Source organism: Polypterus senegalus, chromosome 8 (assembly GCF_016835505.1).
Source record: "Polypterus senegalus isolate Bchr_013 chromosome 8, ASM1683550v1, whole genome shotgun sequence".
NCBI classification, from domain to species: Eukaryota; Metazoa; Chordata; class Cladistia; order Polypteriformes; family Polypteridae; genus Polypterus; species Polypterus senegalus.
Genome location: NC_053161.1, coordinates 35,771,647 through 35,792,404, shown reverse-complemented (window position 1 = coordinate 35,792,404; position 20,758 = coordinate 35,771,647). Strand labels below are relative to the sequence as shown.

Sequence of the window (20,758 nt, the reverse complement as noted above, 5' to 3'; positions counted from 1 at the left end):
TTGTTATCATTTCATCTTTTTATATATTTTCAAACTCACTTAGTCCAATTGATCCTTACAAGGGTACCAGAGCCATCAAATCATACTTGATTACAACTCACGATAAACCAAATATGGCATTCAGGGTACACCAAGGTACATAAAAATAATCATAATGGCAAGGGGAAAAGTAGTCTTTATATATGTATACACACACACACATACAGTTAGGTCCATAAATATTTGGACAGAGACAACTTTTTTCTAATTTTGGTTCTGTACATTACCACAATGAATTTTAAATGAAACAACTCAGATGCAGTTGAAGTGCAGACATTCAGCTTTAATTCAGTGAGTTGAACAAAAAGATTGCATAAAAATGTGAGGCAACTAAAGCATTTTTTTAACACAATCCCTTCACTTCAGGGGCTCAAAAGTAATTGGACAATTAACTCAAAGGCTATTTCATGGGCAGGTGTGGGCAAGTCCATCGTTATGTCATTATCAATTAAGCAGATAAAAGGCCTGGAGTTGATTTGAGGTGTGGTGCTTGCATGTGGAAGATTTTGCAGTATTGAAACGTAGATACAGTGTAATGTTGAAGCTGGTCCAGGGTCAGTTGGTATATATCTACTGCACTGACTGTGCTCTTAATGTTTGGCCTTTATATATATATATATATATATATATATATATATATATATATATATACAGGTAGTCCACAGGTTACGGACATCCGACCTATGACATACGAACGGGGCCGCAGCTGCAACGCATGCGCCTCAGTAACTGCCGCTCCGTCATCTTCGGCCTGGGGACGCTGCAAGCAGTGGCTGGATGGAGGATGGAGGGGGCGATTTTGCTGCAGTGTAGTGTCTCTCGGTCGGCTCCCGGCAGTAAGTGATTTCACTACCCGCTCACCACACACGGCTGCCCCGTTCATTATCGGTGGGTGGCTGGTGATGCTGCAAACGGTGACCTGGTTGTTGGGGCGATTTCACTGCTCGCGCAGTGTAGTGTCCCTCGGGAGACTCCCGGTGGCAAGCGATTTCACTGCCCGCCCACCACACACAGCTGCCCTATTCAATCTCGGTGGGCGGCTGGTGATTCTGCAAGCGGTGACCCAGTTGTGGCTGAACAGAGGCCATTGAGGGTGAACGGAGCGGCAGGGGGTAGCATTGTAGTGTGCCTTGGATGGCTGCCTGTTAAATGGGAGTGGTGGTGGTGGGCGATTTCACTGCACCGTGTTCGTTCTCGGTGAGTGGACGCTTCAGGCAGCATACTGTAGTGGAGGTGACTGTGAGGTGTGCTGGTGGTGAACTGCCCCTCGACGCCCCCATTCATTCTCTATAGCAAGCCTGCTTGTACTGTTATGCACATAGCAGGAAGTTGTCTCTTGTCAAAACATCAGACGTGTTGACGACGGGTGCCTTCCTGCTGTGACAGTGTGTACTGTACAGTGCTGTGCAGAAGAGCTCATCTTAATCTTTTGTCTTCACCCTTCAACAATGTCTCTGAAACACAAATCTAATGCAAGTGCTGGTGATACAGTAAAGAAGAGAAAAACCATCACCATTGAAAATAAAGTAGAAATAATAAAAAGGTCAGAGAGAGGTGAAACTCCATCATTCATTGGCAAAGCACTTGATTACAATTAGTCAACAATAGCATTTGTTAAAATAATGTACCTGTTTCAACTTACATACAAATTCAGCTTAACTACAAACCTACAGTCCCAATCTCGCAAGTAACTCGGGACTGCCTGTATATATATATATATATATATATATATATATATATATATATATATATATATATATAAATATATATATATATATATAAATATATATATTGTTACACACGTGCGAGTTGGAGGCAGTCAAAGAGCCTAAAGGTGAGTGAAATATCGCGAGACAATGGGTTATCACGTGATACTTACCTTAATCTCTTTTCACCTACAGAAAATTCGAAGAAAAATAAGACATCCCACTTCCGGGTTCAAAGTGGCCGCCACAATGTCACTTCTTGTCATTGCTCCTGTCCACTCCTGATGATGTTGGTTTCCATTTCCCCGCCTCCAATCATCACTTCCTGCCAACAACATTTCCTGTCCCATAATCCATCCAGTTATATAAACTCCATTTTGTCTGCAGTTCATTGTTCATTTTGCACTGAAAAGTCATATGAATCAACCACTTTTTCATTTGTCTGGACAACAATATACGGGGACGATCCCCAAACCTTTTTCCATGTGTAGAAATATTTCTTCATGGAAGCATCTTATCACAATATATATATTTAAAAAATTACGGGCTCTTACTCCCATTTTTGAATGTACACTGATCCTGTGTGACTGTAATAAAAATATATTTGAAACCCACCTCATTTTGCACTGTGATGCAATCTTTGCACAGGTACACAGGGGAACAGGATTTGGAAAGTAACAATTACATGTTTAGCACTATAATTTGAAACTTATCCACTACTGTAGATCATTTAAATAGTGCTGACTTATCTGCCGCCTTGATGTATGGATATGCCTTGCCCTTTTTGTTTCAAAATACTCCCAAATTTATTTAAAGATGAGGTAATTTTTTTTGCTTCTTCAGACTTTATTAGCCCCCTTCTCATTTTGCCAACCCCCAGGGCAGGTGGTGCTGGGAGCCTGCTGTCTCGCGGCTGAGCCACTCGAAGGATGTCGGGGCACCCCACCATTAAAGAAAGCAATCATATTTAAAGAGCTTGTATATAGAAGAGTATGCAGGGTGTTGGAGGAAGACAGTTTGGTCCTTAGTTATTATAGATAGAAAATCACTTACTTGAGTATTTCACTACAGCTGTCTATTTTAAATACCAATGAATAATAAAACAGTAAAAAGTAAAAAGGTAGAAGTAAAAAAGTAAAATGTAATAAAAAGTAAATAAAAAAATGTATTACATTTTCGCCTTATCAAAAACAATATTATGAATTACTTTATCCTCTAACTTACATTCTATAAACTTTGCTTTTTTGCATTTCTTATTACATATTGCTAGGGATATTGTTTTCTTTCTTGTTTATTGGATGATTTTCTTTGTTGTTGATTTTTATTATATCTCTTTTTTATTCATTTTCTTTTTTTCAATGTTCTTTATCAGCTCTTGCGCTGTTTTTCTATTGCAATCTAAAATTAGATGTTCTTGAATAGATAATTTGCCTTTCTGCCTTGCCATTATTACTGACTACGTTGAAGGGCGAGTTAGCGGAACTGAGAGTGTTACGGGGAGGTATGAAGAGAAGATGTTTGCAGTAGGAGTAATGATAGGGCGAGCGGTGTGGAGGGGAGTGGTCAAGGTTTTTAATTTAATAGAGAGATAGTACGTTCAATGCTGAAGCATTTTTTTAAATTACAATGTCAAATAACTATTTGAATCATAGACACTGTGCATTCTTGTTATCTATTTGTACTCATCCTGGTATTATGATAACAAAGGGAAATACAGAGCACTGAGCTCAGTGCATTCGATTTAGCTGGCTTTACTTTCTGAAATCATGAGATAAGCAGTTTCCCTTCTGGTAGATTTTTAATGGTTCACCAGAGACCATCTATTAACAGTGACTTCAGAAACTGCAATCAACTGTCAGTTAAATGGTGATATTTTGTCACCTTAAGTCACTGGTATATTGTCATAATATGGCTGAAGTAATTTTTTTCCCATTTATTACTTGGAAGTGATTTTGAATTGTTGATTGTGTGGCTTTCTAATGCACTAAATGTACAGATGGCTTAGCAGCATCACTCACAAGGGTGTTTCACATCTGAGTGCAGCTAATGTTAAGCTACTTGAATTTTCATCTGACATGAAATGTCTATACTGAGTAGTAGGTACTAAACAGACAAATAAGTTCCAAATGTGTTTTTAAGATTGGCTTCTTTCAGAATTTATGTTTTCTTGAATCAATATAGTTATTCAATATTAGTATGAAACTATATTACGTAGAGGGTTTAAACTTAATTTCCCATAACTGTATTGTGTTCCTAACTTAGAAAACAGTTCACATTGCTATTCAATTTAGAAACAAAAGTTAAATAAAGACATCAATACACTTATAATTTTCCTTGGTCACTGACTTTTGCACTGACAATAGTGTATTATATAATAATTATAATAATAATTATAATATAGTAATTTATATAATGTGCATAATGTGCTATTTAAAGATATCTATCTATCTATCTATCTATCTATCTATCTATCTATCTATCTATCGTTGATTTAATTGTTGTTTGATCAAGCTTTAGAACTGGATTTATTATTAGTGCAAGATGTGGTGGTTCCAGTACCCAAGAAACATAAGCCTGCCTGTGATTTTTATGCACTACAGTCTTTAAAGTGAACAGGAATTCTATGGATGAGAGAATCTTTTTAATGAGAAAGGTCAGACAATGGCCAGACTTATTCAAGCTAAGAGAAACACCACAAATACTCAAATAAAAGAGTTTTAAAACACTGGTGTGCAGCAGTGCATCTCTGAATGCACAAAAAGTATTTAACCTTGAAGCTGATGGGCAATACAGTAGCAAAAAAAAAAAACAAAAAAACACACCAGTTTCCAGTTTCCATTCCTGACATGCGAGACCTGAATGTTAAATCTGCAGTGAGCAAGTAATCACCAAAACTGGACAAGCACAGAATGGAAAAGCATTTTCTGGACTGATGAATTTCAGTTTATGCTCTGAAATGGTAATGAAACTATACTGTAGATCCATCCTACCATGTTTGAAGAATATTAATGGTACACTCTTAAAAATAAAGGTGCCAAAGTGGTTCATCAGAGCAATGCCATAGGAGAACCATCCACATGAAGTTTCCAGGAAGAACCTTTTTGTTTAGATCAGTAACAAATTCCATCAATCACCTTGCATAGATGATAGTAGACCTTTGAAAGGCCAACATGGAATATGATTTTAAAATGACTTTAACTGCACACAACCAAATAGGCTAATTTGAGGTTTTTCTTTTCTTTTTTTTCATCTTTTCTTTCAGTATCAGATAGCTGAATATAAATTAAAGATTTATGTTGTGTCCACTTATTGGAAACCTTTTAAAAGGCAGAAAGGACCATTTTCATATGCAAAGAACTCTGCAGAATGTGACGTTTCTTTGTAATACAATGGTTCTATTAGGAACCACACAATCCAGGAATGAGTCATGAAAGAACCAGTAATTTAAGATTTTTTTATGACCACGTATCAGGTCTCTTAACACCAATTAAGAATCATTTGAACGCTACAGCTTAACTATGCATTGTGGCTGACCTTTAAAATTCCAACAGTCCACTGTGTCAAAAAACATGGGTTGCCTCAGACTGGTTTTAAGAACATCACAGTGCCTTCAGTTTTACTCCAATGACATGCAGTCTCCAAATCTCAATCTAAAAGAGAACCTTTAGGATGAAGTGGAACAGGAGGTTTGCAACATGAACATGAATCAAAAAATCCACAAGAGCTGTGTGATACTATCAAGTTAGCATGGACAAAGCACCCAAACGAATTTTTACAGCATATATTTGAAATCATGCAACGGAGAATTCAGGGTGTTCTGGAGACGCAATATACCTAATAAAGAAGTGACTGAGTATATATAAATAGATAAATAGTGATGATTTATCCATTAAAGTTTCATATTAATAAACGATTACATTAAAACTTGTTTTTATGTAATATTCATCTCGAAACAGAAGTGCCTACTTAGATTTACAAATATTCAGATGGCGGGGATAAGATGCATATAGCATATTACCAAGGTTTTTAGTACAAATCTTTGAACCATTTACATAAGTACACCACGATTCAATAATCAACAATGAACGTCTAAATGTATTCCGTGAAGTGACAATGAAGAATCTTTTTTGGGGATATGGGAAGAAAACCAGGATAATATGACCAACGATGATCTGTGCTCTACCGCGTTGCCCAATTTTTAAGTCAGAGATCCGCACCCGTGAGCTGTCATCTTGTTGAAAAGTTACAGTTCTCCGCGGTCTCACTCTGGCAGCCCTCAGGCCAGCGTGTAGTTTGACTCGAGCTGTTTGCCGTAGCTGACGCTGACACAACATGGCGTTCGGTACAGCTGAAAAGTTTTGAAAGTATGAATTTAGGGGCTTTGGCAGTTTCGTTTTACTGGAATTTGGAGCATCGATTTCATGAACGTCAGTGGTATCAGTGGTAAGAACGCAGCAACTAGTGTGTAATATACATGTGCATAGTTTAATCATGCGAATAGCAGACAGCGAACTATTTCCGCAAGTTGACGTCTTTTAAGGTTACTTCTGTTTACAACACTGGTGGCTTCTTAACTACTATAAGCAGTCAGGATCTATCCATTTATCAATCGAATTGTTAACCAACCGACTGTACATGGCAGGGCTGCTGGAGCCCATCCCTGCAATGGACGAGCGCAAGGCAGGAACAATGCGGGCAACAGTCCACCACACGACACACAGAATTAAACCTTTTATCATCCGACAGGTAATCTCCATAAGTTAGCACCATAAACAACTCCAAAGTATTCCCTTTTTTTTAACTGAAAACCTCGTGGACATGTTTCGATTATATTTTCGATGGCGAATGCTGTATACGGAAGTACAGGTACTGCTGAAAAAGTTTAGGCAAATTTTGTTATTAGTTATATTAGTCTAGAGAACAAAACTTGAAATGATTACATCTGTACGTTTCGCATTTATTTTGCTTGTAGGGAAATTATTTAGTACTTTAATTAATAGTAAGACTGCAGTGGGCTGGCGCCCTGCCCGAGGTTTGTTTCCTGCCTTGCGCCCTGTGTTGGCTGGGATTGGCTCCAGCAGACCCCCGTGACCCTGTAGTTAGTATATAGCGGGTTGGATGATGGATGGATTAATAGTAAGAAAAATAAAATGAGGCGCCTGCGAACTGCCCCAAAGTCCCGCAAGTCAGATTAATTGGCTTCTGTGTAGCTGAGCGAGTGCCATGTGCATATTCCTGCTTTGTGCCTAGTGATGCCAGTGCCCCATGTTCAGCTCTGAGTTAGTCAGGTTTGAGAATTCATGACATGACTAGCTATTGTCATTTATTATTTATATACACAAATATTTGTGTATTTGCAGCTGATTAAAATTTGTTAAACAGTATAAATGTTCAGTGGTTTTTAATGCGACTATGTTTACTATCAATAACAGTAAAGGGAAATAATTTTTAAATTACGTGTAGTGAGGAATCAATAATGTAATTAAAAATTGTATTCAGTTATTGGTAATAAATAACTTTGGATTAAAAGATTTTTTTTCCATTGAAAGCCTACATATTTTTATTAACTTTGTATAATAAATAATACAGAAAAAAATGTGCATGCTACAAACAAGCAACCAAGAATTATTCAAGGGATTAATTATGATAATAAAAGTATTTTTGCACAATAAAATCATATTATGTTGCTGGTAGTGCTGTTTAAATGCTGTTCTTTTTCATTAAGTTGTATAGGTCTCAATTTATTTGTTGCAGTAGGCTGTGATTTGTGTAAGGTGGCAGGGTAAATAACTACCAGATTATTCCTCAAAATGCCCACCAGCTTCCATTATTTTCTTGGTAACAATTTGGTAAAAAAGAAAAAAAGCTTTAAGCCCTGAAAGGAAAAAAACATACAGTAGAGTATTACAGTAGCATTGATACACTGAGAATAATCATTGTTTTTTCTTCGTGTCCTGCATTGGTATAGGATTCTGTGCAGCAGTTCTAATGTTTGTGGTGCACCATCTGTAGGAATGCAAACAGGATGCGTTTTTTGTGTGTATGTGTTCTTATTTCAGCGGCTTCTCGATTCGCAACTAGTGTTCTGATTTGAGCCAAATAATATTGTTTTTGAAATATTAAGTAAAGAATTTTCTTTTTGGCAGTAGAAGAATGTTGTTTTAATACTGCTGTGACTTTTTTTTTTTAAGTTTCTTTCAGTGTTTAAATTTCAAAAGGATCTTGCCTAAAAGCTTTAAAATAAACCTTATATATTGTCTCTGTTAAGTAATATGAAATTCTTAGTAGACACTAAAGTATGTTAATATGTAAACAGCAGTAAATGTATGTTGACATAACCAAAAATAACATTTGTCAGCATAAACACTTAAAAGCCTAAATCACATTGACATACCAATTATTGAGGGCGGCATGGTGGCGCAGTGGGTAGCGCTGCTGCCTCGCAGATAGGAGACCTGGGTCCTCTACTGCATGCAATTTGCATGTTCTCCCCATGTCTGCGTGGGTTTCCTCCAGGTACTCCGGTTTCCTCCCATAGTCTAAAGACATGCAGGTTAGGTGGATTGACGGTTCTAAATTGTCCCTAGTGTGTTTGCTCGTTGTGCGTGTGTGTGTGTGCATGCCTTGCGGTGGGCTGGCGCCCGGCCCAGGGTTTGGTTCCTGCCTTGCGCCCTGTGTTGGCTGGTATTGGCTCCAGCAGACCCCCGTGACCCTGTGTTCGGATTCAACGGGTTGGAAAATGGATGGATGGATACATACTAATTATTGATTATGCTTGCAGAGCAAAACAATACGTAGGTTTGTATGTTTTGCAATTTTGCTAATGGACTGGAGTATAGATAAACTTATAACAACTTATTAAAAGAACAAAAAATACTTGAATAAAACCAAAGTGCCTTTTTGAACATGTGGAAGAAGTAAGACAGAACCACAAGTGTAAAAATGCATCCACATCTGATCTACCCTGATCACAGATAAAAGTTTTGAATAGGCAGTCTGCAAACATTAAAGTCATCTTTACTACAAAAAGGTTCCCATCCTTCCTATTAGACCATAACTGGCACATTCAGTGCATCTTTGTGTAGTATCCTTTTGATCCCATCAGGCTTAAGGAGGCACACTTTGCAATGCACAACATTGTCATGTTTTTCCCCAGCACTAGGAAGCACACTAAGCACATGGTGCAGCTGATGGTAATGATTTGGAAACATTTCCCTCATTGAGGCAATGAGTAGAAGCTATTAAAGATGGCAAGTAATTGTTAATTATTTTGTAAAATCTATTGAATATAAATCAAGGAACCTTTTGGACAGAATTGTTACTGTGCTACTAACATCTAGTATATTGCATGCTTTTCTACTCGGCACACTACAGAATAACATCTAGTAGCTTATAGCTGTACAGAGAAGATTAAACAAGTACCTCTCTAAAGAGCTTGTCATTTCAGACACACTAATGGATTTCCCCACTTAAGTCTTGAGCAGGTAATTTCTCTGTATTGACATAACATAGGCCTTCCAAATTATCAAAGAGATAGATTGGGCTGATCCAACATAATTCTTTGTAGGAAATGAAGAGAAAGTTAATTCAGGAAACTTCCCATAGTGATTTTTAAGAATATGAGACCAAGTGCTGTGTCTTGTTAAAGTGTAAACCATGACAACTTTTTAATAAGATATTGGGACAGAGTATCTAGTAGCCTACCAGAATAGCTTGATCAACTGATTGGCCTCATGTTTGTAAAACCTCTTATGCTTGATGTGTTAAAAGAAGCAGTTAATAATAATAATAATACATTTTATTTAATAGGTGCCTTTCTTAACACTCAAGGTCATCTTATTAAAAAAATTAAATAACATTAATAAAATATAGAAACGAAGAGGGCAATAAAATCAAATAGCAATAAGGTACAGAGGTAGTAGCAAACATACAAAGATAACAGTGTTAAATTCATAATAGGTATCCCAGTTTTTTAAGAGATAGGTTTTGAGGACAGTTTTAAAATGTGTTTTTGAGTCTAGTTGATGGATATGAGAGGGAAGAGAATTGCAGAGTTGAGGAGCACTATGACAGAATGCTCGAGCTCCCAAATTTGATGTGTGGTACAGAAAGTAAAGCTGCAGATGGGGATCTGAGTGAGCGAGAGGGAGTGTAAGTCTGTAGGAGATCCAGTGAGGTAGGGAGGAGGGAGGTTGTGGAGAGCTTTAAATGTTAAGAACAGTATTTTGTATTGTATTTGCTATTAAACAGGGATCCTGTGAAGTTGAGAGAGAACAGGTGTAATATGTTCAGTGGATTTGGAACAGGTTATTATCTTAGCAGCAGAATTTTGAATAAGTTATAAGCGATGGATATGTTTTTGTGGGATTCCGGATAGAATAGCATTACAGTAATTTATATGTGAAGTGACTAAGGCATTAACCAATACTTCAGTACTGTGTTGCGTAAGAACAGGTTGAAGTCTAGAAATGTTTTGGAGATGGAAGAAGGCAGTCTGAGAAACATTGCTTATATGGGAAGAAAAACAGCGGGTACTGTTAAGAATGACTCCCAGGCTCTTAACCTTGGTAGAGATGTTTGTGTTAATGTTGTTAATTAAAATAGAAGAATGGTTAACCTTAGTGAGTGTAGATTTAGAACCAATGAGAACCACCTCAGTTTTATTGCTATTTAATTGTAGAAAATTTTGAATCATCCATGACTTTATGTCTTTGGGGACATGCCATAAGAGTGTCGGGAGGAGAAGTGGATTTAGTGGATAGAAAATAGCAGTGTGTCATCAGCGTAACAATGAAATTTAATACAATTGTACCGAAAGATATTACCTATTGGGAAGATATAAATGAGAATAAGAAGCAGCCACAAAACAGAACCCTGTGGAACTCCCTGAGTAATGAGTGCATTCTCAGATTTAAAGCCCTTTACTTGAACAAATTGCATCCTATCAGTAAAGTAGGAAGAAAACCATTCGAGGACAAGGCCACAGACTCCAAATCTAGGTAGTCATTTCAAAAGTATCTAATGAGGTATGGTGTCAAATGCGGAGCTGAGGTCAAGAAGTACAAGAATTGATAAAAGTCCAATGTCAGCTTCCCATTGAAAATTATTTGTGATTTTGACCAAGGCAGTTTCTGTGCAGTGTTTTAAATATTGCTTTGTCACACTAGCCTGAAGACATTTCTTCTGTACAATATAAAAAATAACTAAAATAAGTGTAAGGAAAACTGTAAAAATATGTAATGAGAACTGCAATAATTTTCATCATATCTTCATAACAAAACACCTGAGGCCACATGTGTAACGCCGTGCATAGGACTCACACTATAACATGGCGTAAGCACAAAAGCGTGAATGTGCATATGCACAGAAAAATCCAGATGCAGGAATCTGTGCGTACTCCAACTTCCTCATTTTTCCGCTACATAAATCCTGATCAGCATGAAAAGTAACGCACATGCACGCGCCTGCTGTCCCACCCCAACTCCTCCCAGAATTACGCCTCTTTGAATATGCAAATCAATATAAATGGCCCTTAAGCTCAGCCTTCTGTGAAAAGACAATGGGAAAAGCACGGGGGAAAATATAATAACTTCAGCGATTACCAAGTGGAGGCAAGGAAAAACATACTATTTGTTGGTTTAAACAATGGTATAATCAACAAAAGGAAGTTGATCGAGTGACCGAGTGTCGGAAACTTGAAAGCTCAAATTCACACAGTGCCCGAAATAAAAGAGAAGTCACATATCAAAGTCTCCGTGAAAAGTCGAGTCGTAGCCCACCGTCTGAGTGTCATATAAAAGCTTATTAGGGTGCAGAGAAAAAAAAAATAGGCACACAGTGGGGAAAAAAAGCACAAAATGTCAACTTTAATCTTGAAATTTCCACTTTAATCACGTAGTTTTATTTTGTCACTAGCAGAATACCCGCGCTTCGCAGCGGAGTAGTATTGTGGTAAAGAAGTTATGAAAAAGAAAAGGAAAAATTTTAAAAATAACGTAACTTGATTGTTAATGTAATTGTTTTGTCATTGATATGAGTGTTGTTGTCATATCTATCTATCTATCTATCTATCTTTCTATCTATCTGTATATATATATATATATATATATATATATATATATATATATATATATATATATATATATATATAATATATACTAATAAAAGGCAAAGCCCTCACTCACTCACTCACTCACTGACTCATCACTAATTCTCCAACTTCCCGTGTAGGTAGAAGGCTGAAATTTGGCAGGCTCATTCCTTACAGCTTACTTACAAAAGTTGGGCAGGTTTCATTTCGAAATTCTATGCCTAATGGTCATAACTGGAAGGTATTTTTCTCCATTAACTGTAATGGAGTTGAGCTGCAATGACGGGGGGGCGAGTTTCGTGTGACATCATCACGCCTCCCACGTAATCACGTGAACTGACTGTCAACGCAGTGCGTAGAAAACCAGGAAGACCTCCAAAAGCGCTTAAGAAAACATGCATTATATAATTGAGAAGGCAGCGAAACAATAAGAAGCGAGCGAGTGACATATAATACCATATTCATGAGTGCTGCTACCTCGGAAAGAAAGCAAGGTGTAAACCTAAACTTTAAATTAAGTTCATAGACAGGCTACGCTGGCGTTTCACATGCCCACAGGTAATGCGGGATACAAGTTTAATGAGAGGACGAGGATATAAACGGAGTTTTGATCACTTTGTAACTAAGTTAAAATTGTAGGTGAAGGGGTGTGCTTATGCAAATTCGAGACTGTGTTTGTGGGGATTGACAGTTAAGGCGGGTGGGGAGTCACGTCATCATCTCCCCGCCCATTCATCCCATTTCACTCTGAGCTGAGCTCTGCAGCTAACGCCGTCTTCCGAAGCAACTTCAGACTGCCACCAAATACTCACAGAAAAATCCACAAGTTAATACACACGCTCTCTCTAGAGTTTCTCCACACTGAATCCTCCAGGCACTACTTACAAAAGGTTACATTGACAATCGTGTTACGTTATTTTTAAAATCTTTCCTTTTCTTAGCACAAGCACAGCTGAGAAGCTTGATGCATGTGCTCCATAACGCGTTAAAAATAATGCATTTAATCACACTTTGCATTACAAGCAAAGGGAGCTTTTGTCAATGCATGATTTCCTGGTACACCGATTACATTGATCAGCGCATCCCGATTCATTTTACCCTCGCACCACCTTAGTTTGAGAAGAAGTATGAAAAAATATGAGGTTAACACAGAAAAACAGATCACCAATTCAAGCTTTATGAATAATCGATTCGCCATCAATAATTGTTTTGGTAAAGCCATCCTCCTTCCATTTTATAATTTTTCCGCCATTAGCCATGATTAAATGAACGGTAAATAAAGTAAGAGCAAAGCGAGGGTGACTTATTTAGGCAGGCATATATATGACAGCAACACTCATGACAATGTCAATCATGTTACGTTATTATTAAAATGTTTCCTTTTCTTTTTCATTACTTCTTTAACACACTACTTCTCCGCTTCGAGGTGCGGGTATTTTGCTATATATATAATATATGAATTACCTCCAAAGAGCTGAGACTTTTGATATCATGAACGCGTGTACAAAAGGGGTCTCCTGCCCAGCAAAAGTCGAGCAGCCAGCGCTGCATAGCTGTGCCGCCTTTGAGACGCTGACTGCGCTTCTGCTTTAAGTCAAAGTGAGCACTTTTAATTTTTTTCATCCTCCCCCTGCGCTATAGCCCAGACAAGTGCAAACACAGGACCCCTTTTCTACACCACGGCAAAATAATATTACACACTTTCTTTGCACGTATACGATTATGAGGTCCTAAACTCGGATTATGAAACACGCACACGAGTGCAGGACTGACAGTGCCATCACAGCCGATTAATGGCGGGACGCCTCACCAGTCTACACAAGACCCACCCGACTGTCCCCAAAAGGCGATCATAACGCCAGCTTAACACATCTCTCTATACTATATAAAAGAAAAAGGCAACTTTCCTTTCTTTACACCTTTTTCCTTTTATGCCAAACCAAAGCCTTTCTGTCTTAACACTGCAGAGGACACAAAACTAATTTTCTTTAAATGCCGGTAAGGCACATTACCAGAGGCACAAATTTGAACGCTCACATAGAAAATGTAATTTCTATACCACAGCCGTCGTGTAGCCTTTCAAAAGGGATCTACTACCGAGAGATGATCCATATACATTTTAGCTGCTGTTAGTTACTTACCTGTTGTGTTACACAGTCTTTAAAATGTAGTTTACCCACAACCACTCCAGTAGTGCTCAATGTACCTGTACTTCTTGAAACGTTAATGTTTTACTGTTTAATAACTTATAGACTATATTTTATTATTTTTCCCTTGCACTCAGTGACCAAAGCTATACACACACATATAGGCACATACAAACATACACACAAGTATGGGGACAGTCTTGGGGTGGGTCTTGTGTAGACTGGTGAGACGCCCCGCCATTAATCGGCTGTGATGGCACTGTATGTCCTCCACTCGTATGCGTGTCTTCATAATCCGAGCTGACAACCTCATAATCGTGAACGTGCAAAAGAAAGTGTGAATCGCCTTAATATTAGTTTGCCGCGTGTAGAAAAGGGGTCCCGTGTTTGCACTTGTCTGGGCTATAGCGCAGGGGAGGATGAAAAATTAAAAGTGCTCACTTTGACTTAAGGCGAAGTGCAGTCAGCGCCTCAAAGGCCGGCACAGCTATGCACGCACTGGCTGCTCGACTTTTGCAGGGCAGCAGACTACAGTTTTGCAGACACGCTCATGATATCAAAAGTCTCAGCTCTTTGGAGGTCATTCATATATTATATATATAGCAAAATACCCGCGCCTCGCAGCGGAGAAGTAGTGTGTTAAAGAAGTAATGAAAAAGAAAAGGAAACATTTTAATAATAACGTAACATGATTGACATTGTCATGAGTGTTGCTGTCATATATATGCCTGCCTAAATAAGTCACCCTCGCTTTGCTCTTACTTTTTACCGCTCATTTAATCATGGCTAATGGCGGAAAAATTATAAAATGGAAGGAGGATGGCTTTACCAAAACAATTATTGATGGCTAATCGATTATTCATAAAGCTTGAATTGGTGATCTGTTTTTCTGTGTTAACCTCATATTTTTTCATACTTCTTCTCAAACTAAGGTGGTGCAAGGGTAAAATGAATCGGGATGCGCTGATCAATGTAATCCGTGTACCAGGAAATCATGCATTGACAAAAGCTCCCTTTGCTTGTAATGCAAAGTGTGATTAGATGCATTATTTTTAACGCGCTATGGAGCACATGCATTGAAGGTTCTCAGCTGTGCTTGTGCTAAGAAAAGGAAAGATTTTAAAAATAACGTAACACGGTTGTCAATGTAACCTTTTGTAAGTAGTGCCTGGAGGATTCAGTGTGTAGAAACTCTAGAGACAGCGTGTGTATTAACTTGTGGATTTTTCTGGGAGTATTTGGTGGCAGTGTGACAAAGTTGCTTCGGAAGACGGCGGCGCGGAGCTCAGCTCAGAGCGAAATGAGGTAAATGGGAGGGGATATGATGACGTGACTCCCCCACCCGCCTTATCCGTCAATCCCCCACAAACACAGTCTCTCGGAATTTGCATAAGCACACCCCTTCACCTACAATTTTATCTTAGTTACAAAGTGATCAAAACTCGCTTATATCCTGCGCCCTCTCATTAAACTTGTATCCCGCATTACCTGTGGGCATGTGAAACGCCAGCGTAGCCTGTCTATGAACTTAATTTAAAGTTTAGGTTTACACCTTGCTTTCTTTCGAGGTAGCAGCAGTCATGAATATGGTATTATATGTCACTCGCCGCTTCTTATTGTTTCGCTGCCTTCTCAATTATATAATGCATGTTTTCTTAAGCGCTTTTTGGAGGTCTTCCTGGTTTTCTACGCACTGCGCTGACAATCAGTTCACGTGATTACGTGGAGGCGTGATGATGTCACACCAAACTCCCCCCACGCCATTCCAGCTCAACTCCATTACAGTTAATGGAGAAAAATACCTTCCAGTTATGACCATTAGGCATAGAATTTCGAAATGAAACCTGCCCAACTTTTGTAAGTAAGGTGTAAGGAATGAGCCTGCCAAATTTCAGCCTTCTACCTACACGGGAAGTTGGAGAATTAGTGATGAGTGAGTGAGTGAGTGAGGGCTTTGCCTTTTATTAGTATAGATATATATATATATATATATACACATCATATATATACATTGTGAACGCTGGCCCGGACACAGACAGACGGACATCGTTGGCTTCACCACACACTGTTTATTTACAATAATTATTTTACAATCACGTGCACAAACCCCAGTGCCTCTTGCACCGATCCCCCAATTGTCCAGGCCACACAGTCCTTTGTGCCTTTCTCTCTTGACCCCTTTTATAGGAACCCGGGTGGGCTCCAGCTGCTTCCCGGCAATCTCCGCGGACACACCCCGTGTGGCGGAAGTGCCGGCTGTCTTCCCCCCGGCACTTCCTGGTGTGGCGGAAGTGCCGGGCTCCCGGGATAATCAGGCACTGTGGCGCTGCCTGGCGGTGGCCACGGGTCCCTACAGGGCTGGGCTTCCAAGCCCTTTACCAGAGGCCCCCAAAATAACCAGGACGGAAGCCCCCTCGCGGTCTGGAGGAGGCACAAGCCCTCCTCTGGTCCTCCTGGGCATCCCGACCGGGGGACCACAACATATACATACATATATACATATACACATATACAAATATAGAAATAAATATATACATATATACACAGTTATATATATATACACACATTCATATATATATACACATACATACATATATATATATATATAGCAAAATACCCGCGCTTAGCACCGAGAAGTAGTGTGTTAAAGAAGCAATGAAAAAGAAAAGGAAACATTTTGAAAATAACGTAACATGATTGTCAATGTAATTGTTTTGTCACTGTTATGAGTGATGAGTGTTGCTGTCATATATATATATATATATATATATACATATATATATATATACACACACACACATAAACATATATATATATATATATACATATACACATACACATATATAAACACACACATATATACATACATATATACACATACATCCATATATATATATATATATATATATATATATATATATACACACATATCTACATATATACACACACACACACACACACACAACTATCGATATGTTCAAGTTCTATTTAAATTGTAAATAGAAGGAATTTTTATTTAGTCGACAGAATATTATTCCGGAATAAATCAACTCAAACCTTAAATAACTTATAATATTTTCCTCTCCATAAAAATATATCCTGTCTAAATTATACAAGTTAGAAATAAAGTAAACATTAAAAGAACAAACATTCAAATTTCTTTACTCTTATGTAATTTTATATAAAAATAAACTTAAATTTTAAATATCCCAAAAGATTTTGCTCTCCATAAAAATATATCCTGTCAAAATTATACAAATTCAAATATGAACATGGTGCATAACAAAACCTGGAAATATAAATAAAATTTGTTCTTTTCAGCAATAACAAATCAAATCATTCAGTTGTCTTTGCTCATATGTCATTTTATCAGATTTGGACGCCTGGCATCTTTTTTTGGCAACAAGTTCGTTTATGTTTGGTGTGAGGTTCTGTGTTGTGGAGATTCTCAGGATGGACTGCAGGTGCTCATCAGTGAGGCGACTCCTGTGTGCTGTTTTGTTAGTCTTCATGACTGAGAAGAGCTTCTCACACAGATATGTGTACCAAACATGCACAAGGTTTGAGCCGCATGTAGACGGAGCTGGAGCATTTGTGCGGAATGGAGTGAATAAACTGTGCGGGCCGTGCAGTATCGTACTTTGCCTTCAGTGTGCCATTACACTGCAGCTCAATCACCTCCATCTGAATCTGCGCAGGTGCAGTTTCCACATCGACGGCAAATCGGTTGCGAAACAACTCAAAATTCTTTTTTTGTTCTTCAAAGCGCCGTGCGAACTCAGTGCACAGTGCGCTCAGTTTATCAGCAAAGTGCGTATTTGGGAACACCGTTGTGCCGACTTGGTTCAACATTACTTGGCAACAGGGAAAGGGGGGCAAGTTGCACTGGTGCATTTGTGTCTCTAGCTTCACTTGAAATCACTTTGTGATTTTGCACGGGTAAAAACATCTGCTGAAGTGTCAGATTATTCTTTAACTCTTCTGCTTTCTGTATCTTGTGCATTGCATTCAGGTCTTTCAGGTTATCTTGATGTTTTGTCTCATAGTGCCGTCTTAGATTAAATTCTGTAATTACAGCCACATTAACTCCACAAATGAGACACATGGGTTTACCGGCAATGTCAGTAAACATATACTCAGCCTCCCATTGGTTTTTAAAGGCTCTATGTTCAGAATCACCTTTTCTCTTCGGCATCATGTGGGCTAGCTTCGCAATAACTTGCAGCATCATAAGCTAGACTTGATTAACGCGTAAGTGTTCGCAAGGCAGCTGAAACGCTGCATTATGGGATCTGTAGTTTTTTGTGTTACCAGTGCTTCATATCCCTGGGCCATTAATAACAATAATATATAACATGATCTCGCGGGCCGGATGTGGCCTGCAGGCCTTGAGTTTGACACATATGGACTAAATAGAACTTGAAAAGATATATTTTTTCAAATGTGATCGCGCAATTCAGATCGAGTTGATGCGCACTACAGTACATCGAGCCCACGTGATATTGTGGTTTTGCCTGCGTGCCTCAATAAGTCATCCTCCCCTCGCTCTTACTTTTTTACAGTTCATCTAATGAATACACTGAGTATGGCTTTACCAAAACAATCATTGATCGCGAATAAAGTATCCATTATTCATAAAGCTTCAATTGGTGATCTGTCTTTCTGCGTTAACCGCATATTTTTTCATACGTCTCAAACCAAGGGGATGCGAGGCTAAAATGTATCGGGAAGCACGCGTACATACTAGTGCATCCCTCTCGAATCGAACCTCGAAGCGGCGCTAGCGGCAAAGCCTCTACTACTGCGCCACGGCGTGTGGTTTGTCTATTTGAGCGTAGCAGTGTAATTCAGTTTTTGTTCAGCACTCCTTGGAACTGTTGGTTTTTGTCTGCGCACTGCGTCAGTTCACGTGAGCCGTTGAATATGGTTTTATATGTCACTCACTTCTAATTGTTTCGCTGCCTTCTTAATTATATAATGTATGTTTTCTTCAGCGGTTTTTGGAGCTCTTCCTGGTTATCTACGTACTGCGTGATTACATGGGAGGCGTGATGATGTCACACGAAACTCCGCCCCCCACAACTTTCGAGCTCAACTCCATTACAGAAAATGGAGAAAAATAGCTTCTAGTTATGACCATTACGTGCAGAATTTCGAAATGAAACCTGCCCAACTTTTGTAAGTAAGCTGTAAGGAATGAGCCTGCCAAATTTCAGCCTTCTACCTACACGGGAAGTTGGAGATTTAGTGATGAGTCAGTGAGTGAGTCAGTGAGGGCTTTGCCTTTTATTAGTATAGATTAAAGTAGAACATCATAAACTTCATCTTAAAATAGTTTACTAGTTTCTCAAATCCCATCGTAACTAAAGTAGCACGTTAAATGCTTTGTTTTGTATTTGATGTTCTATGTGCTCTTTGTGTGAATCACTACGTGCTTCCGCACTTTCTCTTTCTCTGACAGGACACAGAATCCATTACATTCGTAATATTACAGATCTCTGAATAATTAAAATACAGTGGAACCTCAGTTCATGAACGTCTTGGTACTCGTACAACTCAGTTCACGACCAAAAAGTTCGCCAAACTTTTGCCTCGGTTCACGACCACACACTCGGTATACGAACAAAGTCAGTTTCCCTTTTGGTTTGTGCACGCCGATGATTTCCGCACGTGTTGCATTGTTTTCGGTCAGATGTGCCTGCCTGCTGCTGAGAGTGAGGGGGAGGGTGCGTGCTGCTGAGAGAGAGAGAAAGAGAGAGAGAGCGAGCCTGCACGTGCGTGCCTGCCTGGCTGGTTCATACGCGCCGATTACTGTATTTAAGCAGAGCCGCTCCCTGTTCATTGTTCTCGGTCAGACGTGCGTGCTTTACCTGTGATCTCTTTGTGCTCTACAGTATTTTGTGTGCTTTTGCAGTTAACTATGGCTTCTAAGCAAGTGAAGAGTGGTGAGAAGAAAGTTTTGAAGAAAATTGAAATCGAAGTAAAGAAAGAAATTATTGAAAAGTTTGAGTGTGGCGTTCGTGTTACTGATCTTTTCGCCGAGTACAAGAAGTCAAAATCTACGATTTCGACTATTCTAAAGCAGAAAGAATCTATTAAAGCAGCTGATGTTATAAAAGGATTACAGCGTTAATCAGGCAGAGGCTTCAAGTTCTGGAAGAGGTAAAAAAACTGTTTGCCAGTTTACTCATTTACCAATTTGAGAACCCGTTGTGCTTTCAAGCAGCACAATGTAAACAAAGCCAGACTGCCAGTAATGTCGAGGGCAAACACGAAGGGTTGGGTCACAAGAACTTTCTTTTTGGAATGGCTACTTGAGGCTTTCTCTCCCACCAGCTAAAAACACCAGAAACCCAATAAATCACAAGAGAGAAACACCTGAAGGAAAACATCTCTCCATCGCGGAGCCAGACTCTTACTCAAAACTGTAACCTCCTCTCCACCCAGTTCCTCCTCACTTCATGCCAGAACTCGACTCATGCAAGGTTAGTTTTCTTGGTGGTTTATGGTTTTTGTATTACGGATTTTTCAAAAGTAAATTTTTCAATTCGTAGTGTGAATTGTTGCAATGTTACTTTTCTCTTTTTTCAAATGTTCGTTTTTTTCCCTGTGCTTAAAACTCATTAAAAAAGTGTTTACATGGTGTGGTTCGTAGCGTGATTTGTTGCAATGTTACTTTTCTTGGTGGTTTATTAAATTACAGATTTTTCAAATGTTCCTTTTTTCCCCTGTGCTTAAAACTCATTTTTAAAAAATTGTTTACTGTACTGTACAGT

At 38.8% G+C, this 20,758-nt stretch overlaps 1 protein-coding gene across 1 annotated transcript in view; it reads left to right on the top strand.

Annotated features, from left to right (window-relative positions):
* Nucleotides 1-6,026: 6,026 nt before the first annotated feature.
* The window catches only part of tmem168b (transmembrane protein 168b), a 70,890-nt gene continuing 56,158 nt past the window's right edge, over nt 6,027-20,758 (top strand). The window contains exon 1 of the mRNA XM_039760954.1: nt 6,027-6,188. The gene's annotated coding sequence lies outside the window, so the exon portion shown is untranslated. The remainder of the gene's footprint in view (nt 6,189-20,758) is intronic.